Source organism: Uranotaenia lowii, chromosome 3, assembly GCF_029784155.1.
Source record: "Uranotaenia lowii strain MFRU-FL chromosome 3, ASM2978415v1, whole genome shotgun sequence".
Taxonomy (NCBI): domain Eukaryota; kingdom Metazoa; phylum Arthropoda; class Insecta; order Diptera; family Culicidae; genus Uranotaenia; species Uranotaenia lowii.
In genome coordinates, this window is record NC_073693.1 from 119,554,909 (window position 1) to 119,581,218 (window position 26,310).

Consider the following 26,310-nt stretch of genomic DNA (forward strand, 5'->3'; position numbering starts at 1 on the left):
CTCAACCCTTAAATCTCAACTCTCAACTGTCAACTCTCAACTCTCAACTCTCAACTCTGAACTCTCAACTCTCAACTCTCAACTCTCAACTCTCAATTCTCAATTCTCAACTCTCAATTCTCAACTCTCAATTCTCAACTCTCAACTCTTAACTCTCCATTTTTAACTCTCAACTCTTAACTCTTAACTCTCAACTCTCAACTCTCAACTCTCAACTTTCAACTCTCAACTCCAACTCTTAACTCTAAACTCTAAACTCTAAACTCTAAACTCTATACTCTAAACTCTTAACTCTTAACTCTTAACTCTCAACTCTCAACTCTCAACTCTCAACTTTCAACTCTCAACTCCAACTCTTAACTCTAAACTCTAAACTCTAAACTCTAAACTCTATACTCTAAACTCTTAACTCTTAACTCTTAACTCTTTACTCTTAACTCTTAACTCTCAACTCTTAACTTTTAACTTTCAACTCTTAACTCTTAACTCTCAACTCTTAACTCTTAATTCTTAACTCTTAACTCTTAACTCTGAACTTTTAAATTTTAACTCTTAACTCTTTACTCTTAACTCTTAACTCTTAACTCTCAACTCTTAACTCTTAACTCTTAACTCTTAACTCTTAACTCTTAACTCTCTCTTAACTCTTAACTCTTAACTCTTAACTCTGAACTCTTAACTTTTAACTTTTAACTCTTAACTCTTAACTCTTAACTCTTAATTCTTAACTCTTAACTCTAAACTCTATACTCTAAACTCTTAACTCTTAACTCTTAACTCTTAACTCTTAACTCTTAACTCTTAACTCTGAACTCTTAACTCTGAACTCTTAACTCTGAACTCTTAACTTCAAACTCTTAACTCTTTTTAACTTTCAACTTTCAACTCTTAACTCTCAACTCTTAATTCCTTATTCTTAACTCTTAACTCTTAACTCTTAACTCTTAACTCTTAACTCTTAACTCTTAACTCTCAACTCTTAACTCTTAACTCTTAACTCTTAACTTTTAGCTCTTAAATCTTAAAGGTTAGCTCTGAACTCCAAACTCATAATTTTTAACTCTCAACTCGGTATTCTCAACTTTTAACTCTCAACTCCCAACTCTGAACTCTCTACTCTCGACTCTCGACTCTTATCTCCCATTTCTAAACTCTCAATTTTCAACCTTCAACTCCCAACTCTGAACTCTCAACTCTAAACCATCGACTCTCGACTCTCGGCTTTCTACTTTCGACTCTCGACTCTCAGCTCTTAACTCAAGGTTCTCTACTCTTGACTCTCAACTTTTTTTTCTTTATTCTAGATTCAAAACCCTCAACTCTCAACTTTCGACTATCGACTCTTGACTCTCAACTCTTATCTTCCAGCTCTCACAGTCAAATCTCAACTTTTGATTCTCAACGCTCAACTCTCAACGCTTAACTCTCGACTTTTGGCTCTAAACTCTTAAGTTTTAACTCTCAACTCTCAACCATTTTATTGTAATAATCGACTCTCTGCTCTTAGCGTTCAACTCTCAAACCTTAACTCTCATCTATTTTATATGAGTTTGAAGCTTCAATAGTGTTATTTCAGTTGATGTTTGAGCATGCATTTTTTTGCGTTTTAACATGTTTTAGATCGTTTTCAAAAATTGATAGAAATTGTAAATATTAAACCGTATAAAAAATTGAAATTTTTTTTGATAAACTCTGTCCTGGATACATCACCGTTGTGTTTTGGGAAAAAATCTTAACAAATACGACAATTTTGAACCTTGTGTCTTGTCGATTTTAACTGGAGTATTACGAAAAAACTTTGAATAAAACTCTAAACGGATTACTTAAATTTACTTTTTTCATCAATCAACCCCAAGGGCGATTTCTAATTAATTCATACACTTTTTTCCCAATCTCGGCACAGCCAGACAGATCCCGTAAGGCACCAGAAAGGTCATTCCATACCGTTTTTTTATTCTCTATTTCTATTTATCCCGCTTTACTTCCGCTAAGTAAACATTCCGCACCGACAAATGAAGGAAACCAACGGTAAATTGAAAAGGATTGAAATGTGTATGCCGCCCAAGCTGCCATAAGCAGCAGTAGCAGTTCCGAGGAAAAATGAAGCAGTTAGAAGCGAGAAAAAAACCCCTTCTGCACACATGCAGCTTCAATGAAACCAACCCGGGTGTAATTGCTGTGATAGCGCATTTTCCACCCTGTCTGCCCTTAACCAGTCTCCTGGTGGGAAGTCTTCGCTCTCCTCAGATGGTGATGGTTTCCCCGGCTAAATATTCAGTCCAAAGCTGCCACCGGTTTATGATTAAAGGTACACACTACTGTCACCCGGCCTCTTGGTCCCAGTTTTGTGTTGGAAAAGGGCACCAGGAAAAAAAAACTGCTTCAAGTGAAACCTTCTGTCGCGCGTGTGCAATTGTGAAGTCGTTTGGCCGCGGATGCTGCCGTCCTCGTCGTCAATTGCTAAAAACCTCACAGGCTCCGTACGGGGGTTGTGGAAAACTTGTTTGGAAAAATATAGAGTCACACGCGCGACATCTCCCAACAGCGTCACATGAAGAGTTTTTTCCCTTTTTTGGGGTGCGGGAGGACGCAGGAGGAAACCCTTCAGGCCTTCAAATCTCGACCATCTGTAGCGCCGTCGTCGTCTTCGTCATCATCATAGTCGTCATCATTCACAACAACAACAGCAGTAACGGCGATGAACTGCCACTGGACTAACGGAAAAACGGCGAAGATCCGCGGAACGGGAAGGGAAAAGCCAGTTTATTTCTTCATCCTACCTTTTGATTCCGGGGCCTTTTACCCGTTTGGCGTTTTCTGAAAACCCAGGAAAGGAGTGCGCTCAGAGAAACGGAGACGACGACCGACGTCAGTAAATAAAAATCCTTAATAAAAGAAGACGATGACGGATGTGTGACTGATGATGTTGGTGCCCGGTGGGATGAGTCTATCAAGTTCCTGCACCGGGAAGTGCAACGGAACCTGCGAGAATTTTCCGAAGAAAATTTTTAACTTTGATTGCATGCAAGTGAAGATCCATAAAATTTCTAATAAATTAAATAAGACGAATAAATCAAACAACCAATTGATGGAACTGGAAGCATAGCGACCTGTGCAATTCACACATTTATGAAGTGCATTCTGAGATTTTCTCCGTCAAAATGGCAACTTTGAATTGTTGTCGTTGCGGATTAAATAAATTAAACAACCAATTGATGGAACTGGAAGCATGGCGACCTGTGCAATTCACAGATTTATAAAGTGCATTCAGGGATTTTCTGCGTCAAAATGGCAACTATGAATTGTTGCCAATCCGGAGTTTTCATCAACATAAGCGACGGCGGCATTCACTGACGACATTTCAGGCTGACCAGACATCTATCAAACATCTTCCGAGTGTCGGAACCAAACAAAAGAAAGGGTTGCCGATTTCCGAGGTGTTAGATAATCTGATATGACATTTTTCATCGTCACTGGTTGGCAAGGTTACCAATCACCAGCGCGAAAACTTCGGATTTCAACTGCATTGACAATATAATTCTAAAATTAAATTTTGATTATTGTAATACTACTGATGATTTTGTTTTTTTTCATCCTTAATAAAGTGAAAAATATTTCAATACATACGACACATTTGTGGATCGAAAACAAATGTAGCTACTTTAATCTACCCGACATAAATTCGGGAATCACCAACCATGTCACCATTTTTCTATGCCAACGCAGAACGATAAGAAAATGTCCGGAGACCGCCACCGCCGTCATCATTCCGTCATCCATAGAGGCTCATAAAGAGTGCATGAACGGATGACGGAAAACGGCTCATCAGAATGTGACAGCAAAAAAAAATCCAAATCCTAAAGAGCACTGTGTGGGATGATACCCCAATGAATTTTTCTAGAAGGTTATTTTTCTCTAGAGATTTTTCTCCCCTTAAATCTGAAACGAGAAAAAATCGTCATAATTTCCTCTTTGGCAGAAAACATTCCTAAAAGTTTTGTAGGAAAACTTAGCTTCCAAGGGGAAAAAATCACAACCAGATAATACACCCCCTCGGATGGACATTCTGGGTTCAAGCTTACGCCAACAACAAGCACAACGCGTGAAGCTTATCGGTCGGTTTGGTTCGGGAATCGTCTGCCGGCAGGCCGCCCCCCATCATCGGACCCCTACCCAGGCAGGTGAGCTAGCCCAATGAGAAGGTGTCACTGCTGCGATATCTCCGGTTCGGTGCGTTCTAATTACTACGATCAATCATCGACAAACTAAAACTGGCACCTGTCGATAAAGCGTGTGTAAGTGAGAAGGGAACGACGGACGATGTGAGTGCGAAAAAAAAACGAAACCAGGCGACAAATTTGAATTGAGCTAGAGATTGTGCAAAAAAGCCAATTTTTACGGGAATTAAATTTAAATCCAGACTCTGTTCCAGACAAATTGCATTGGTAGACTTCCAGGTTTTAGTTTTTTCTAATTTTCAATCAGGAATTCAAATTGTAGGCGGCAAGTTGGGAGAAAAAGTTTCCGGAACAGTGTAAATCACTGCAGGGCGTTCAAAAAAAAAACTGACGTATTAGGCCGGCTACTTGCTTGCCGGCGTAATGAAACTCTCTGATAACGATGATTTGATGTGGGACGTAAATCGGTCCATACATGTGTATAGCATGTGTCACCCTGTCTGATTCTGAAATATTTGAAATTCCTTCCGCCTGGTAAGAAATCGGTACCTTGACGGGAACGAAGGTTTTCTCATTGTCGAACATGGTTGTAAACCATTTAGCGTTTGATTGGAAAAGTAACAACGTTTATTTGAGGGTCGGGAACCTTCAAAGATAAAGAACTGCGGTTGACAGTTGACTCAGGGTTCAACATCTGATGATCTTTTCTGTTTTATATATTTATACAACACTACTTATCACCTTTGGGTTCACAAATTAACAGGTTATTGTCATTCTATCACAACACTGAAGCGAAGAAAGTCTCGAAAATAGTCATCGAGTGATTCAACACAAGATATTCACATGACTCACTCATTCATTCTTGCAATAAGTAGCTAAGTATTTCCCTGAAAAAAACACGCATCGAATGGACGTTAGGCTGTAAGGTTACCATACGGTAATAACCTTAGGCCGGATAAAGATTATGCTGAATGTCCCACTTAAAAGGTCACAAAAACTAGTGACGAACGGCATTACCGTATAGTTACCATTCAGCCTAACATCCATGTCACTTTACTTCAATATGGTCCAATGATTATCCTCCCAAATGTAAAATCAGATTATCGTCCATTAAGCCAAAAACACATACAGCTTAACGACCATTCGCCTTAATGTCAATACAGCCCAACACTCATACGACCTAATGCCTAAACGACCTAACGACTATTTAACCTAACGTTCATTAGAGTTAACATTTAATCGGCCCAGCGACCATTCCACCTAACGACAATTCAAGCTAATGTCAATGAGTTCTAACAAATACTTGGCCTTTGAAGCATTACGCTAAATGTGAATTCAAATTAACTCTTTACGACGCTAAAAACATTTTCAGTAGATACATGAGCTAGCAAAATACTGTTCTTCGGAATGCCTTCCTCAGTTCGCTACTCGGGGATTGAACCATTCAACCTAACGTCCATTAGACCTCATATTGATATGGTCTTAAGACCATTCGCCCTAATATCAAATCAAACTATCCTTCAATCGTTCGATTCTAACACCCATAGTCTATTCGACTATTCGATCCTAACATTCACTCCCTAATAAGGCCTAGCGTCCATTAGATCTGATGGCCTAATGACCTTCGGAAGAGGCAAGTGTCTTATGCCATCGTCTATTGTTTTGCCAATACATGATGGTTACTAAGTTTTGAAAATGTTCCTGAAACTAAGAGCGATATCTGCAAATCGAGGAATATTGGAATCTTAATCTACTACTGGTACTAATTTGAGTTCATGGGTACAAAACGTACCATGTAACATCTATGTGTACCCACTACGCCCTCGAATCTGTCTTGAAAATTTTAAAGTAGGATACATGAATTAGTCCAATCCACGACAACACTCAGGAACGAAGAGCGTGTACGCATTTATAATCTCTCCTCTAGATGACTAAAGGTTCGACATCTCCTCGTAATCATTTGAGAAACGATTTTCTGTCCGTCACTGCTTATCAAGTGTCCCAATTTGTGGACGCTCCAATGCCCGAAATTCAACGTTATGACTCGATTCCCTAGGATTTCTACTGAGGTCAAGGTCTAGTCTTACCCCCGCAAATTCTATTTTAGGGAAATGCTACTTGGAAGCTTCTTCTCTTGAATCGAACGCACTTTAGTCTTCTTCTCTTGAATCGAACGCACTTTAGTCTTCTTCTCTTGAATCGAACGCACTTTAGTCGGATTCTCACTGGCAATGGAGACGTCTAAAACCGTTCGCGGTTATTAACTCGAACTGAACAACCTTAACCTGGCTGACGGTATAGTATTGCTTGCCCAAAGACAACAAGACATGCAGAGAAAAGACGACGACCTCATCGAAAGCTCCAAAGCAACAGGTCTCAAAGTCAATGTCGGAAAGACCAAGTCGATGCAGATCAACACAGGGAATCCCTCCAGTTCCAGGATAGCTGGGCAACAAGTTTAGGAAGTGTAATGCTTCCAGAATCTTATTGCCAGATATCCCGGATCAGAAAAGACCCGATTTGCGAGTCTGCGAAACATCTGGCGCTCACGCCAGATCTCTTTACGAACAAAAATCCGAATCTTCAGCTTAAACTTCGAAGTCGAACCCGTATTGTTGTACGCGTGCGAAACTTGGTGCACATATGCGGAGACGACGCGAAAACTGCAAGTTTTGGCGAATCGCTGTCTACGGAATATTATCCGTGCTCGGTGGCCTGGCAACTGGATCTCAAAAGTGGAACTACATCGCCGGTGTCAACAAAAGGCGCTAAAAATCGAGATTCGGGAACGTAGTTGGAGATGGATTGGGTACACGCTGCGAAGAGATGAACACGAGATTTGCAGAGAGGCGCTTGACTGGAATCCAGAGGGGCATCGAAGAAGAGGCAGGTCCAGAAGTTCTAACTCGTGACCTTATCTAACCTTACTAAAGTTCCTAATTGCCTCATCATGAAGTCTTCTTTGCGCTATTTTCGCCCAATCTAATTCCTGTCTTAGAGCTGTTCTACAGCAGCTGCCAGTTGATCTTCGAGGTCAATAAAGCGAATTTCAACACGATGGACATGTGCTTCAACATGTGTCTTCTCTAACAAAACTAAAATTGACTGTAGACCTTGCAAATTACACTGTTCATCCAGGGAGGTTTGGTAGGATGCTCTACCGTTTCGCAGGATTGATCTTACATCTCTGCATCGAATCGACGAGGTTTTAGAAGTGATCTACGTTTGAGCTGACGGACGTAGCCGCTCGGTAGTACGCATACTCTATGTGGCTTTTGAAGCTAAGCTGATCTGAAATCATCACACTCAGATAGCACGCTTGGATTCAACCTTGCGCTAAGATCAGGTTGATGATCTGCATAATCTCGGTTTCGTAGTGAGTCAGGCGCAGGATCGTGTAGAGCTACCAACACTGCATACGTTATATTACACAGGACCGGGTTCGAGTTGATACTTGCAGACCAACTGCTAAGATTTCCAGAGTCTTCACTAGCTTGCTGACCATAAGTATGAGGTAGCTGGAAAAAAACGAAGCTTTCTGCCGGTCTACAGAGATCAACATGGATGTTCATAAGGATGAGCGACAAAAAATCACTGGCGCCGTGGAAGGCGTTTCCCACGTCAAGGGTGACAATTTCTCCTTTGGATGCTGAAGGACATGGACCCTAGCAATACGAATACAGCTACATGCGATTTCAAAGCTTAATGGCGTTCTGTAACGACCAAACCAAACCTCCATACGTTATGTTTAAGCCTGCCAGATTGCCCGGTTTTATCCGGGTTTGCCCGGATATTTGATGCAAAATTTCGATAAAGTCCGGTCCGGCCCGGTTGCCCGGATATCGTGAAAAAAGTCCGGATATTGCCCGGATTTTTTAACAATTTTCACAAAGAAACAAAAAAAAATTAAAGTTTTTGAGTAAGTTTCGGCAAAATCGATTTACGGCATGGAAATTTTCAACGGTTGTTTCAAATAATTTCGCTGTTTTACTTTTATAAACCTTTGAATATTTAAGTGTTCCAACAAGTTTTTGGAAGTCTGCAATTACATTAATAAAATATTACTTTCAATTTTTTGGCATTTTATCTTTGCTTTTATGTTTAATTACATCTAAATTTTGCCCGGTTTTTGCCCGGTTTTTGGATTTGAAAAATTTAAATCCATGCCTGGATTTTGCCAGGTTTTTTAGAAAAAATGCCCGGAATTGCTAGGCCCGGATGGGAGTTGAAAAAATTCTGGCAACCTTAGTTATGTTACATAGGTCCGGGGTCAGTATAGACTGTTCCGATAATTATAAATACACTATCAAATCTCTGTCATTTCAAAAATCGTGTAGTGTTCAACCAAATTTAGGCTTCGTACTGTAGTTTACATCCAAGTGGAGTAAGCGTTGTCATTTTTTGTCCAAGTCTATCTGAAGTCTAGTCCTTTCTTAGGTCTTTTACGTCATATCTTAGGTCTCGAGGGCTCAAGTCTTAGGACTTAGGTCTAATGTCTCAGGTACAGGTTTTCGTTTTTCATGACTCATGCCTCATGTCTCCTATCTCTGGTCTCATTTCCCACATCTCACGTTTCATGTCTCAGGTCCCAATGTCTATGGTCTCATGTATCAGGAGTCATGACTTATATCTAAGTTTCTAATGGGCAGGTCCCAGATCCTACCCCAGATCCTGTCCCAGAAGTCTCATGATTGTTGCTACAAAGATAAGGCATCATATTCTGTGTAGTGGAGGTTATGGATGCGCTGCGAACATGTGTAGGATACCCCAACGCCGGGGAGTATCCGAGTGGTGTCGCTTCCTATAGGAGAAACTACGGAAGTAAGACAACACATCCTTCGCAGCGGATCCTGTAGAAAGGAGATGGAGGTTTGAGGATACCCGCGGGTAGGTTCTCAATGCCGGACAAGCCTCTTGAGTCGGCGTAGGATATCGTCACCGTTGGAAAACATCCGAATCGTAGCGTTCAAAGTCCCGAACGTGTGCTGTGACAGTCGCGAGTCCAGGACAAGCTGCTCTCTATCTGCACATTACGGGCGAAAAAAAAGCCGCGGGGACAAAAATCCTAGGGTTGCCAGCCAAAGGGAGGAAAGAAGACCGGATATCGGTCGAATGCCGTGGGCACATCGCGTTCGTACGTAGGATGCTCCACCTTTGGGTAGCACGTTTACCAACGGTCGAAGCTGCGGGAGTAACGCTTGATCTCAGTGGAGGTTGTTGAGAAAGAATTATTCCATGGTCGGGGAATACCCACGGGTAGAGAGGCTCTCGACGCCAGGTGAGCTATTTGAGTCGGTGTAGGATGACGTCTTTGTCTAGTTTCATTAAGTCCCGCGCGTGTGCTGTGACAGGCGTGAGTCTAGGATGAGCTGCTCTCGATCGGCACACGACGGGCAGAAGGTGGCGAACCTCGAATCCTGGAGATAAGTGGTCGGACCTCGAGTCGTTAGAGGAGAGGTCAGGCCTCGAGTCTTCGGGAGGAGAGGTTTGTGTGGTCAACCCCGAGTCTTTACAATGAGAGGTCGGGTCTCGAGTCGCAAGAGGAGAGATCAGGCCTTAAATCAATAAGAGAAAGGGTATGCATGTTTATCTCGAGTCATTACAAGGAGAGTGTTCGTACGTAGGATGCTCCACCTTCGAGAAGTATATAACCCACCTTCCTTAAAGTGGAAATCGTTGGGAAAGGGTTATTACAGGTTCGGGGAATACCCACGGGTAGAGTGGCTCTCGACGCCGGATAAGCCATTCTAGTAAGAGTAGGATGACGTCTTCGTCGGGAATCATCCGAGCGCGTGTGCTATGCCAGGCGCGAGTCTAGAATAAGCTGCTCTCGATCGGCGCACGACGGTCATAAAGGTGGCAAACCGCGAAGCTTGGATATAAGAGGTCGGGCCTCGAGTCGTTACAGGAGAGGTCAGGCCTCGAATCTCCGGAGGAGCGGTTTGTGTGGTCAACTTCGAGTTTTTGCGATAAGAGATCGGATCTCGTGCCGCAAGATGATATATCAGGCCTGTAATGAACTAGAGGAGAGGTAAACGTGTTCACCTCGAGTCATTACAAGAAGATACGATCTCTCCTCTAACAACTCGAGATCGGGCCTTGGATCGTGCAGAGAAGAGGTCAACCTCGAGACGATGCGAAGAGGGTTGGATCTCGAGTCATTAGACCAAGCCCACCGGGCGTTCCTATTTTGGTCGGTATTTTAGATGGTTTAATTGGTTGCCTTTTTATCTACTTACTGATTTTTGCACCCTTTGTAGCCATTCAGGTTGGTATTTTTGTTTGTTTATTTTCTCATAGCGATGGCCGATTGTGTTGCTACCGGGTTGCTACATAAACGCATCCAGTAACAACCTACTGCTCGAATGCTATTTCTCGCACCAAGTTAGCGACTGTTGGTGCGAAGATGGGTTGATAGATATGTTGCTAAATGTACTCGATTCGAGGTTTAGCAACCATTGGTGGGCTTGGTCTTAGAGGAGAGATCAGGCCTCGAGTCGCGAAGAGGAGAGGTCTGTGTGGGAATCTTGAGTCATTGCGAACAGATGTCGGTTCTCAAGTCGTTAGAGGAGAGTTCAGACGCCAAGTTGTAAGGATGAGAGATTTTGCTGAAAGTGGTCTCGTTAATTAGTATTGGCTTGGAGCGCACTAGCGTGAATAGACCCCCAACATTGAAGCATGGTGTGTCAAACAGCTCGAGGTGGAAACTAGGTCTGTGGCCCCAGGTTGAGTTTAGGGAGTAGGAGATATACACGAAGTATATCATGAGTCTTCCCATTGTACCCTTGGACCCAGAGTAGCAAACTGGGGGCACGCGGTGGCTCGCGGTCCCCTGGAACACAATCCGTAAACCGGGATTTACCACCCAGGTAATCAACTAATAAAAAAAAGGAGAGGTCAGATCTAGAGTCTTTAGAGGAGTGATCGGGCCTTGAGTCGTGTAAAGGAGAGGTATGTGTGCACGTCAACATCGAGTCGATGCGAGGATGGGTCGGATCTTAAGTCGTAAGAGAAGAGATCAGGCCTTGAGTCGCCAAGAGGAGGTATCAGGTATAAGAATAGGGGTAGGGTTAATAGCGAAACGTTAAGGGTAGTTCTAAACCGTTCAAAATGGTTATCAAGGTCTGTGACCTCAGGTGGACCTCATGGCATAGAGGTAGTTACTTGTAGCATTGCATCAAGAGTCATCTCATTGCACCTATGGACCCAGAGTAGAAAACACAAGGGACGCGATGGCTGTAAATGTGATTTACCACTTGGGTTAACTACTGAAAAAAAGGTCTTAAATCTCATGTCTGAAGTCAGGTCTTAAGTTTAGGTCTCAAGTTGCCGGTTTCATGTCGCAGGTCTCAGGTTTCAAGTAATGTGTCTGATTGTCTTGAGTTTCAGAGCTTCGATTAACGGTTTTTACGGTTTTAGGTTTTCAGCATAGCTTTTTAAACACGGAAAATACCAGCGTAAAAAACCTAGCTGTAACTATACAGCCGAAGATAAGCTTTTGCTCACCCAAATAGGAAAGGAAGTAGAAGTTGAAGAGTAGAAGGAAGAAACCGACCATGAGTAAGGTACATTCATGTACTACAATGTGTGGAAAAGTTAATATTTGATAACGATATTCATTGCTGCAGCAAGGTTTTCCTTCAGCAAGACAATATTGCCCGGGATGCTTCTTACGTGTGATAGGAGAAATTCGAGAAAATCCACAGTTGCAGCAATTCAAGCCTCCGACTCTACAATGTCAATATCCGGTTTCCCATTGGTAATAATAATGTTCTAGCGAGGCAGCGCTGTTGGGAATGGGAAGCAAAAAAAAGCGATGGCATATATTACTTCACCGTGGGGTGAAACATCTTGTTGGGGGACAGAATTCATTGTATTTTTTGGAGTTTGATTGCTTTGAACTTTTGTATAGATAACAATTACAGTTCGCTGATATAAGACGATTTGTTTGTTTGTTATCATAAACACATTAATTTTAAGCCAGGGAAGTTCTATTTAATGTATTGCATAATCCTTACCTTCCGAACGAAAGCCTTCATAAAACCCAGTTTGTCCAGTGCATTCAGGTGATTATAAATTAATACTCCCTGAACGCAACCTGTCAACCACTGTGCGCATTTACCGATATGGATGGTAGTAAGAACCCGTAACGGGTAATATTCTGCAGCTGAGACAAGCTGCTTTTCCTTCGGTATGAACCAGAAAGTGCATATACCGGCGACATGAGTTACTATTTCCGAGAAGTGAATAAAGCTGCTGTCCCTACACGTTCGTCGATTTGCTTCCATGTCTCGCGCAAAGGATATGGGACTTCAATCCAAACAATCCTGGCAACGCGTTGGCTGTCTAGGGGATCGGAAGCAGGGCTGATGATATCGCTTCCCTCTAGAAGGAAGGTTTCCACATGAAGTTACACTTGTTACGCGATTATTAAAACGACTGTCCGGGAAGAGACCCGGAGGGGGGAGGAGACCTAAAGCAGATATCCCTTTGGTGAAGCACTTGGGCTCAGGCTGGGAACCAGTTCTAGCTCAGCAAAAAAAAAGATAGTGGAGTATATCGATCTGGTCTGAGAGCCTCATCGACGGTCTGATCTGGTCTACATACCTAGAATGCAATCACAAACGACCAGCTCGCCAGCAGTAGTCTGGAGTCTGGCCGTGATGGCATCCCTCGAATCGATAAGTGTGTCGCTGGTGCATCTCCCATCCACCGTTTTGGCCAACCGATGATGATGATGATGGCCGCGTTTGGCTATTGGAAAAAGCGTTTGATTGCTTGCCAACCGGGTAGCCCACAACTAACAGTCGTCTGGCGAAAACTATGCGGCGATGAGGACAGACACACATAGACGGGATGAGCCAATGATGGCGCAAGGGAAAAACTAAAAGGGGAGCAGCTTCCAACCGGCCAATACGAGTTCTCAAATCCCGTTCTAGCTGCATTCGTGGAGCTCAGCTCCATCAATAGCAGCAGAGTTTCCTCTTTCAGATGCACAAGTGTACCAAACCTGGTGCAAATGCACCGAATGAAGCCCTTTTCCAGAAAACATAGCTAGATTCCACAGCGGCAACCCTACCTAATAGGAAGAGGAACAACTGCGGGCAGGACAACTTGACGGAAAGGGCATAAAAAGTGTGGAATTGTTGGCTGATAGCAGCAAAGCTTATCGTTAAGCTGCTTTCCCACAACACTGTTTTCTTCATGACGTAGCAGCACTGCTGCTGACTGGTGAGAATCAATGCGGAGAGACTTACAGTACAGAAATCTTTACTTTTCAACTGGGATTCGAAGAGATGCAGTCGGGACTACTTTAGAGCTTATAGACTAACGTTATTCCGAGAAATTCGATGACCGTTACTTTGATATCATTCGTTACTAGCTGCGAAACGAATTTTACATTGGAATCGTTCTTTGAAATTTACAGATTTTAGTCGCCGTTTTAAAAGAAAATGAGTAGCTGCACACATTAGCATTGAATTATGGTTTGGTTTGGTCAACCCTTCTTTTCTATTATGGGAATTATTTTATTTTTTGTGCTTCTACACCCACAAATCAGACAATACTCCAATAATGAACTTCCTTGGAGGTGGAATTACTGACATAAGATTTTATGCCGGACCGGAATTAACAAGCTATCTAATAACTGGCACTGTCTTTCCGGCACAACCGACAAAAGAAAAAAATATTCTTGGTTTCTTCCAACCGACAGCAAATAAAACACCATAGCCTTGATAAGCTGTGCGTGTTTATGTAAAACAGCCGGCAATAGAGAACAGCTTCTAGTTTTTATTCCCACTCCACCCCCCTCCCCCAAAAAAACACGGGCCAAACGCAAGGTTGCCGAAAAAAAATCTGTGTTTTGGCGAAAAAAAATTCTGAATTTCTGTGATTTTACCTGAAAATTCTGTGATGGATTCTGTGACGCTATTTCATTGAAAATTTAAGAAAAAGTGTGTCTTTTTTACATTTCATTTGAGCAAAATCAAATATTTCTACTTATCTTATCATATTTTTCCAATCTTAACATAAAAATTCAAAATTTAAATTAAAATAAAAAGATGAAATTTTTGAAACACACTCAAAACATAAAAAATCTGTGAAATCTGTGAAAATTTGCGAAATTCTGTATTCTGTGACACAGATTCTGTGATGAAAATTTGCTCAAAATTCTGTGACATTACAGATTTTTCTGTGATTTCGGCAACCTTGGCCAAACGGCAGACGGCCAATGCAATGCGTTTTTTTTTTGGTAATCGGCGGTGGCAGAAGGACAATGACAATAAACTTTCTTTACTAACCGACTCAGATGGTGTACTGGGTAAGATACCGGACTGGCAAACCGAGATGAGATGATACAGTGAGTTCGATTCTCACTATATATTTTTAAGGGATGAATTATCCAATAGGAAGAAAATCCCAAAAAAAAATTTTCTTGTTTCACTTGAATGTAGTAGTGGAATCATTTTGCTTGGGAGCTCGACTTTTTATGCCAGTAGTACTTTTCCAATCATCTTTGGTACAGTACACTTTGCCAAATATGCATTGATTGTAACCTCTTTCATGGATGTATACACATTCCAAGGTAATGTTTAAAGAGATGCACACTAGATCCCAGGAGTGTACTGACCAGGGCTGCAAAATTGCAGAAAGTATGAATGATATTGAATGTGATTTTCTATCAGTGTAAAAAGCTCAAACATAAAAGAAATAGAAAAGTCAACAAATTTAAAAGCTTCTGATCGGCTCAGTCACTCAGTCACATTCGTACATACGGCAAGCTTTGTGAACATGTCTATCAGTCAGTAGAAAGCTGACTCGTACACCAGAACAAACTTCTTTCACTAGACTGCTACGAAAGCGTCTTTGGCTTGGACACTTCTGTCACTGACTGTATTCGATCATTGAATGCAGCTGATGCTAAAATCAGTGTATGACACAAAATTGACTAATAAAATGACAAAACATGACCAAAAACTAACAAAATAATGACAAAAATTTGACAAATATGGTAAAAATGTACGAAATTGTGAACCAAAAATGTCATAAGTTTAGCAACAAAATGACAAAAATCCGATAAAACTTTGTCAAAAATATGATAAATGTGAAAAAAAGACTAAATTATGACATAAAATATAAAAAGACATAAATAACGAATATGATAAAATAATTTAAAAAAAAATAATAACACAATGACAAAATTATGACAAATTGTGGTAAAAATATGACGACAATCTGGCACATTCCATATGTGTCACCTCTTTATCATTTTTTCATATTTTTTATAAAGTTTTACGGATTTTTGTCATTTTATTTTCAAATTTTTAATTATAATCTTGTCATATTATCAGATTTATGTCATTCGTTTTTATCATTTTTTTACCACATTTGTATTATTTTTGTCTTTTTATTGCCAATTCTTTAGCATAATTTTGTGATATTTTTGTGAAATTTGTCATATTTTGTCATAGTTTTGTCAATTTTCTACCACATTTGTCATATTTTTGCCAATATTTATCACATTTCTCATATTTGTCATATTTTAGAAATTTGTCATATTTTTATAATATTTGTCATATTTTAGACGTAGTTGTGTCCACTTATTTTCATTTTATTGTAAAATTTGAGTCATATTCGTCAGATTTTTGTTATTTTGTAAAAAAAAATTGTTCATACTATACCACATTTGTCATAATTTTGTCTTGTTTTGTCATTTTATAACTTATTTTGTGTCATATTTGTGTCATATCTTTGTCGTAATTTTGTCATAGTTTTGGTTTTGGCTTTAACCAAAATCCATCAGAAACAGCGATCCCGAGCAGACTTTGATGCCTAAATCGAAAGCAAACAGTAACCAAAATAAGCTATCAATGCCAAAATGATAGCATAATTTAGTATCGTATTTTCCCCGATAGCAAAATTAGGTTTCATTGAAGCATCAATATGTCGAAATATGATGCCAAATCAAACCCTAATTAAAGCATTGAGACCAAAATGAAAGCACTTTTTGGTTTCGTTTTTACAAGATGACAAAACAAGGCATCATTAAGGTTTCAGTTATTGCAATAGAGCAGATTAGTGAAATCAAAATGATAGCATGATTTGGTATTTAACTTTCTGTGATGAAAAATAATATTAATTTAGATGTTCTAATATGATCAAACTGAGACGGACTATGAATTTGTTCGTTCCTAGCATAATTCGCGCATTTTAAGTGTTGAGTTTTCAGTGATTCCATAAATAGGCATCATTAAGATATCATTATTCTGAAAACTGAAGTTATATCTATCTAAAACTCCTTTCTTCTATTTAACTCTTTCTAACAGTTGAGTCGTTGCGACTGGGACTGCCCTCTCTCCACTCGGCCAAAACCCTTTTTATTTTGTTTTAAAATGTAAAAAAATGTGTATTTGCATTCGAACAGTAAATAATAAAATAACATAACATATGTTATATAAACATTATTACGTTTTTTTTAAATTTATAATAGTTTAGTAAATGTTATTTTAGCTTTACAAGTTTCTTAAATATTCTTAAATATCACCATCCTTGAAGCTTATATTAACAATTTGTTATTTATTAAAAATTAAATCTGAAGTTCATATAAGTATTTAATAACTTCGGCAAAAATCAGGTTTATTAAGGTGTTTGAAGTTTATTTAAACTGAAAACAAACAACGTACTCACGTCATCACCAGCATATTGAGTTGATTTCTCTGTCATAGCAAAACAAAGCATCATTAAGGTTTCGTTATTTTATAACATTTATTTTAATGTTGGTGTAATGCATTGTCGCTGATTCCCCAACCGGAGCTTTCATCAACAGCAGCGCAATATTCAACACAAAATAAGATAAAAAATTATCTTTTTGAAGTTTTAAAATATAATGAAAAAAACCATAACCCTGACTGCATTCCAAACCATATATATTTCCGATTTTTTTTAACGATTTTTAGCTCCATTCAGAACTAGGAAACTTTTCTATTTATTTAAATTTTTCAAAAATCAGCTAGCGATTATAAAAATTATTGAAACTATTTTTAATTTAATATTAATAAAATAAAACCATTGAAAAAATTGTTTTGAAATAAATTAATTTGAGGGGACTAAACATTATAATGAACAGTCACTTGAACCGTCGAAAAAACAAAAATTTGAAATAAATTATATTTATTTAAAAAAAAAGTGCTAATCGGTCTCAAAAGTGATTTGATTGTATAAACGGATATTTTCCCATTAAAAAATCATTAGTTACCAAAAGGATTTATTTTATCAACATGTTTTTATTTTTGTCATTTTTGGTCTAAACAAATAGATAACCTAAAGATTTTATGGTTAAGAAGAACGTTTAAATTCTTTCGTTTTTAATCATGATGCAAATTAAATAAACAAAATTTTAAGCAATATGCAAATAATACTTGGTTTACATGTGAACGCCTGTAATATAAAAACTTTAACCTCAATCGAATATCTTAAAAACCGAGAAACATACATAGGCATATGGTCGAAGTCACCGATTCATCCGTGGTTGTAAATAAAAACAAGTGGTGCGCGGCGAATGGTGATTTCGTTTGTTTTGAAAACCAACCCAGCTGTTGTTGTTCCAGCCGCTCAAGCAAAACTGAATCACGGCACCGTCACCGTTGTCTTCCTTGTTAAGGTGAGTAGGAATTCCAGATATTTTTACTTCCGATTTTGAAGGCGCTAGTTATTTTAGGCAGAAGAATCTATCGCCTATTAAATTGGAAGAGCTGAAAGGATAACCAAGTTTAAGCCAGAATGACATCGAAGGAAACAGTTATGCCACCATCATCGATTATTAGTGCCGCTGCTGGTTTTTCAACTTCGACATACGCGATCGTACATACTGATCTTCGCGTACTACAGGGTCTCCCGGAACAGTTGCTAGATGACCGAATTGTACAGATTACGAAGACCCGAAGCTTTTCGGATGTATGCACATTTTGCGGGTAAGTCTTTTTTCGTCTTTAAAACGACAAATATGTTAAGTGAAAGCTAAACAGCATCCTTTTTCAAAATTCTTAGATCGGATGAACCTCAAAAGAAACTTTAAATTGCTTATTTGTACCCGTACTCACCCGTAAATCACTTTCGATTTAATCTAGAAACTGTGTCAAATGTGAATTGCTTATGTACCTATACACAAATGATAAGTTTAAACTTTTTTAAACTGCAATTCAATAAATCAAACTACTTCAGCTCGAGCCCAAATCTTCAAGAACATCGCGTAGCTAATTATCCGATACCTTGATTTGTAAATTGTGTTGGAAACTCTTTTTTTAATTTTCAGGAAGCTTTAAATTTGTTCAACATCTCAGGTACGAGATTCATAACGGATCCGGGAATGTTGACCCCTCTGATCTTGAAAAAGAAGGGAAGCATGTATACCAATCCCACACAGCGAATCTAATTTAATCAAGGATCAAAAAACATAACGGAAAATACCCGATGATATAAAGAATAATGGTAAGTTTACACGTGACCTCCAGTACGATAAGCAATTGCCCCTTGTGTTAACTTGAAAAATGTTGACATTGCTTTGTTAAATTAATTCATCTTGCAGTGAGCGTACTATGCCATCGCAATAAGTTCTGAATATCGTCACGATTTGTAATTGCACAATAAAAGGCTATATTGAAAATACATATGGATGAGATATATTTTTATAACTAGCAGACCCGGTAAACTTCGTCTTACCATTTTAAACTTGGCGTCTATTTCAATTTTTTTTTCACTGTTTGACTTAAAAAAAGCATCAAATCTTGAGTTGTTAATCGTCTCGCTTTCTTGAACATGTCCTAGTTTTTAAACATATCCATCTTTTCCGTTTGCTCGAATTGGCCTGCTCAATTATATTGGAATCAAATCGAGGAATTTTAACTCAATTCTACGGGTCTTTTAACTGATTATTCAAAAAATATCTCCAATAAATTTTACATACATCTTACATGAATCCTTTTCATTTACATTTCTTTGATTTGGATGCTTTGAATATTGCCGAATGATATCAGGTATCAGCTTCCCGTTGCAAATTCGATTTTTTCAGCATTCAACGTTACCATCAAACTTGGCAAACTTCATGCTAAAAAAAATCCACTCTTTATAACTTGTTCCATAAATAACATATGTTGATTATATCTATGTTTCATTTATTGTATACAATTTAATTGATTGACTCCGCTTTGCTCGAGTTCACTTTAAGCTTTAAATCGAAATAAAAAGTTTCTCATTTATTGGAGTTTATTGCATATGAAACTTTATGGAAGAAGAATTTTGAATATCGGGACAATTTTTGGAGTGTTTACTCAATATTCTGCCTAGCGCAGCACTTTTAGCTCCCAAGTAGCTTTTGATGGTAGATTTTTTAGAACTGAAGAAATAAAAACATAAGAGATGACTTTTTTCAAACCATTTTCAAGCAGCTTAACTTTCCTCACATTTGGAAGCAGTGGTTATATTTTCATCAAAATCATGTCCAAAAAAAGGTTCGCCCTTTTTTTAGCAAAAATGCTAATTAAATCAAGAAGTTAATATTCAAAGAAATTTAATTTGGTTTTGAAAGGAGAGAAGATAAGATTAAATTTTTTGTTATTCAACCGAATTAAAGCATTTTTATCTTCTTTTTTATCCTTAAATACATACCTGCCAATTTAAACCATTGTTGTCTGATTTAAAATTTTCCTAAACAGTGTTGAAGGTGATTTGCGATTCTGTTTAAGATTATGTGATATTTTCAAGATTCAATAAGATTTAATTGGAACGCAGGTTATAAAAAATTCAAAACATAAAAAAGAACTAATCTTTCAAGGCTACGATAGTTTCATGAGTTCATTTTTTTTTCTGGAAATTTTCATTTAAATTTACCTCGACATTTAAAAATTTTAAATATCCGTTCAGATTGAACACTCGGGATACCCTATCTGACTATTTTAGAGAAAAACTGGAATATGTTTCATGACTTAAAGGCGCATTGCCACTTGTTTCACCGTGTGAAATGACAGGAGTAAATATTATTTTCAACACTTTTAGGTCATAACAAAATCTTATCAAAAAAAAAAAAAAATCAGCTTCTGCTATAAAAAAATTATGCTTCTGGAATATCAATCACGAAAAAAAATGCCAACAAAAAATCGGATCTAAAGTCTCACCTACGTAACCAAAATATGTTAAACAAAAACACACATTTATGTTAAGTACGTACTTGAATTCTGTGTAAACAAACAGGGAACCTGTAAACAGTTTTTTGGTGAAAGATTTAAAAAAAGTTAAGATTATTTAGTCAGATTGTTTATTTGGGCCCAACCATTTATAAATTTAGAAATCATGTATACATTTTTTGTAAATGTTGAACGTTTGCACTTCTTTGCATTCGGCCTTCAAATGAACATCAATCTTATATAATCCATTTTAAAGGACAGGCTCTTGTTCAGTTCATGTGACTGTTAATTTGCAACGGATTTTGTAGTTGTTCTATAAATTTAATGGCGCATGATACAACTTCTGTGAAGTACATTTGTACATGTTTGAAAAATATTTCTAGCGGATTATAAACCAAGTCTTTCCACTTTTCTTTTTTCAAATGTCCGCAAAGAGTCATACCATTATTTCATACGCATCAGTACTAAATTCATATTATTTAGACAACAATTCCTTCTTGAAATAACACGAATTGATGTTTAATTTTTTCAAATCGATTGAATGGTTTTGATTTGATCGGCAAAATATTAATCTGGGTCACATCTGGGCGTCATTCATTACTACATATGTGCTGTACAAATGATCTAGGAATCAAGAAGAAAAAACACATCTAGGCTTCATGTGGTCACCACATGCATCGAAATTATGCTTGGTTGAGAAATGCGCGCCCAAATATTTCCACTAAACAGTATGCTATGCCATAGTTACTAACCTCCTACGACGTTTGCTTGCGACGCCTCGACCTTGGAGACGAAAAACAAACCGCCCGCCCGGCGCCCAAAGTAAAGAAAATCTCGAAAAAATTGAAGGCCATGACTTTAATTTGATTCAATTTATCACAAATTTAATGATTACGGACAATTAATGCGACTTTTTGTTGTTTTTATTCGATATAAACCGATTCGCATGCCCACAGAATATTCTAAAAATAATTTCATTTGAATCGGCTGGGTCATTTCGGAGGAGTAGTACTACAAACACCGTTACAAGAGAATTTTATATAATAGATAGACTAGCTGACCCGTTGTGCTTTGCTACACCTTCCGGAAATAAATGTAATTTGTAAAAATTTATTAAAATTGAGATTTTAGAGAGCATTGTTTTAAATCAAACCTCATCATACTTCAGAACCAACAACTTTGAAATGAAAGCTGCAGCTGCAGTTCTGAATAGCAATTCAAAGATGGTATTTATTATTTACTGAAACTTGATCTCTAAACTCGTTTTTCAAGATCTGAAATTTGAACTCTGTACCCAAAAAAACCTTTTTAAATATGGTCCCTTTTTTGAAAAGCTCTTTATCTTAAATTTGCATGGGAGCTCTCCCATCTTTTTCAATTTTGTCCCCCACTGCTTGAAGAAGGTAGGCAAATTTAACCGGCTCGATACCCAAACAGCACTTATCATGGTAATGAAAAATATATTAAATTAGTTATGTATTAAATACAGGTCAAATTTCTTTTTTTTAAATAAATTTACCACGGTAAACATATAAATATTTTAAAAAAATATCAGGTTCATCACTAAATAAGTTCTCAGCGTTTTTTTTTTTATTTTCTCTTTGAAAGTCAAATATTTAAAAATGTAGGCAAAAACAATTTTCTAAGTTTACATTTGTCCCGTATATTGGAGCAAGTGTCAATGCAAAGCTTATTTACAGATGCGTCAGAGTAATGGCTTTAAAATGAATTTAATACGAATTCCTGTTTTTTGTTCAATCAAGTTTCACTGATATATCTGCAGTATTCCTGCAATATAAATTTATGTTTGTTTCTCCACTTTTAACGAATGCTGTTCAAAGGGAATGACCTTCATTTACAAAGACATTTAAGAATTTGCAATAACCGCTGCAGTTTCAATATTCGGAATACCCCTTCGGGTCTTTCCAACATATTGAATCATTTTGAAGATGAATTTCTTAAAAGTTCGACGATTGCCCTTGCCCCACCGTGTAAGTTGACAGAAGGGAATATTGTTTTTAACACTTTAAGGGTAAACTAAAAATTTCTCTTAAAAATTTTGCGTCCAGTTGAATATCAGTTCTAAAGTCTCTCTTTTCAAAAACGAAGCGGATCAAAAGTCTCTTTTATGCAGCCATGTAACACAAAAACACTTTTCATGTTAAGTACGTACTTGAATTGGTTTGTAAGCAGAAAGTACGATGGTTTTTTCAAAATTATTTAAAATAAAAAGCTCCCATTTTCATTTCTAAATTTGTTTCAGTTGTGTATTTGGGCCGAAGTAACAATTTCTAGAAGAAAACATAATTTTTAATTTGTTTTAACAGAAAAAGTTGAACGTTTGAACATGTTCTAATGTTCCTTGAATGAAAAGTCGAATGCTACCTACATTAACACGAACTAAATATGGAAGTATTTTTGCAAATCTTTCAATTGGTTTTGATTCGATTGATAAAATACCAATCCGTGTCACATCTAGGCGTCATTTATTACCACGTGCTGTGTACAAATCAAATAAGCAAGAAAAAAACACATCTAGGTTGCATATCGCCCCACGTGTTTGAGAAACAGGCGCCTTATTGTTAAATTTTCCAGCAATCAATGAACAGTGTGCTTTGGTTACTATCCTCTTGCGACGACGTTTGTTCGCCCCTGGAGACGAAAAACAAACCCCTCAAAGAAAATATGCTTGGTTGAGAAATACGCGCCAAAATATTCCTACTGATCAGTATGCTATGCCTGGGTTACTATCCTTCTGCGACGTTGGCTCGCGACGCCTCGACCATAGAGACGAAAAACAAACCACCCAAAGGAAAAAAAATCTCAAGAAAATGGATGTCATGACTTTAATTCGTTTCGAAAAACTACAAATTTTGTATGGAAGCCCCCCCTTTCTTAAGTCGGATGGAGTTTTGACTATTACAGAAACCATCCCCGGCCTCAAAAACCCTCAGATGCCAGTTTTGACGATGATCGGTTCAGTAGTTTTCGAGTCTATAGGGAACAGACAGACAGACAAACATTCATTTTTATATATATAGATGAATATCGCCTTAACTTATGCAATTATAACTGCATACGATATTTAAAAAAAAACCATACGACATACATATATATATATATATATATATATATATATATATATTAATGCGGTACAGTGCTCGCTTGGTAATCAGACTTTTTGAGGTACTGTTGAAAGCCTCGTTACATTTAAAATAAGCACTATTCGTTAGAATAATTCCATTAATTCAATTTTTTTTTGAAAATGTTCTATAGATCTTGTATTGTCGATTGTTCACGTTTCTCGGTTCTGTCCATTTTTCATAGCTTGATGGACATTAGCGTTTTTTTCACATGTGTTTAGCTCTCTAAAGTAATTAAAATCTGTTTTTTTTTCTAATATTTTTGGCAACATTTTTATTAATATTTCAATGATAAGGAAGTAAAGGTCAAAATTTAAGTCGAACGGTCTCGTCAGTCCGATCAATTAACGAGTACTGTATATGAAACCGATATACATTATGACATACAAAATATTTAAAATTAGCAAAATGTAACATTTTTTTGCTGTTTTAAAAATTTACTTCAAGTTAACACAGATTTTTTAATGAACGGATTTTTTTTTCTAGAATGATGAAAAACCTCTCTCTCACTCTCTTCTTTTTTGCCGAAGACCTTTGGATAAAGGCGAGCTCTTTTCACTAAAACTATTTGACACATCGTTTTGGCAAAAATCGTTATGGTAATGACCATAAATACCGGCATGAAGGATTTGGTGATCGTAAATTTTCGGAAATCAATCGCACCGTTTGGTCCCAAAAAGTGCGCTCCTCTTGACGAATAATTATAAGGGAAGGCCGAAATTCATAACATGTATACTGTTATGTACCGCACAGTTGAAACGCCTGAATGTATACTATAAAATTACTGCTGTTTAGCTTTTATTGTATACAGAATCTGTAATGTTTATATTTTTAGCGTTTTAATTTTCGCTATTTGTTTGAACTATGAATATTACTCTTTTGTTGCACAATTAAATGCGATTTTAATCATATCCCGAACAGACTTTTATGGCAAAATAATAATTAATTTAGCTATCATGCCCTTAATGTTCAATTTAGTATCATTATGTCCGAATAAAAGTGGCAATAATTGGGTATCGTTTTCGATTGAAGATAGCACAGTGATGGCATATTTTGCTTTCAATAGAATCTCTATAATACCTCGTTTAGGCATCTTTCTTATAAAAATTTTGAAACCACAACGATGCCAATTTTTGGCTGCAAATTATACCTTAAAGTGGCATCATTATGCCATCAATACTCGTTTGGAAACGTTGGCTAAACAAGGTATCATTAAGGTTTCAGTGAAACCTACACTTGATATAATCGAGGTATCGGTATATGAAAAGTGAGACCCAAATTTTGGCATTGTACCACCTTTATTCGGGCAAAATGATACCTCATTTTACTTTCAAGGCATGATAGCAAAATTAGGTATAATTTTGCCATAAAAGTCTGCTCGGGATTCCAGCAGCAATTATTCAATTTCTACAAGTCTAGCGAGAAGATTCGCCCAAAAAATTGTGTTGATTCGCGAAAATCGTGTTAAAAATCGTAAACTTGTGAAAATCAATGTTAAGAATTCAGGTATCCGGGTACTCAGGTAAAGACAAAACGTAATGTATAAGGCTTAAAACTTTGAAGAAATTAATACTGGGAAAAAAAAGACTCGCTAATAAACTTACTCGCGGGAAAACTGCTTAAACAAAAAAATATGGGGCACGACATGACTCAATTCTTTGTTGACATTTGTCTGAGTGTTCTTGACAGTTTATAATTTTACATTACATTATTACGTTCAGTGTATTGTAATATTGGATAAATTCAAATTCAATGTCCTTGTAACATTCGATGTCGTGTAGTTTGAAGAAATTGCTAATTTTGTGTTGTTGATAATGTTGTGTGACCAAAAAAAATAAATTTATATCACATATGATGTAACGAAAAGAAGCATGTTGGAATTTTCACTGTGAGTTGAATATTAGACGTCTGTAAAATCCGACAGACGTGTAAAATTTGAAAAACATGTAAAATATTTAAGACGTGTGATGTGATGCTTTTTTTTATTACATCATACGTGATGCCACAATTTTATAATATTTCCAGGCATTACAGTAAGGAATTTTCAAAAGTTTCAAATTCTGTGATCGGATCGATTTTGTAAAAACGAAAAAATTTAAACAAAGTTCTGTTAAATTAAAGATTTTTTCTGTGATTTCGCTCGGTAACCTTCGAATTTCGTGATAAAGGCCATCTTGCCATCGAATATTCTACTTCATTGAGCTCTTAAGCAATAAGTCACATTCTTGAAGTGAATTCGTCAGGCAATAATATTTATATGTAAGTTAAGAAGCTTTTAATATTCCGACCTGACGACAGTTTTAGTCGTTAAATCTAGCAAAATATGCACAAAAAATAATAAAAAGGAAAAATTTACCAAGATAAAAAGGTGAACGCTCGTAAAAGCTCTTCTATCTAGGATTGGTCGATCTTGGAACGATCTTTGCGAGATCAATCTTTTGAACTCAAATGTTCGATTTTTTGAATCGATTCTTTAGCTTTGGAAAAATCGAATTAATCGGTTTATTTTCTATCCGATCTTTCGATCTTTTGAAGTTTTTTTTTGTATTTATTTCGGAGATTATGAGTTTCAGTTTCATGTAGAATTTTGATTCTTGCACCATCCTAAAGACTGCTTTTCATTTTTGGTGCTTCCATGCCAATAATATCGAGACCGACTTAATAGGTAGATATTTTTACCTCCAGACTCTTGAGGAACCCAGAGCTTTTGTCAAACACTCAAATAATCGGAAGTTCCACAGAACGGTCACTTGAAATATTACTAAGCCTCGAATTAAGCATCAACATTCTAGAACATTTTACTCAGCTCAA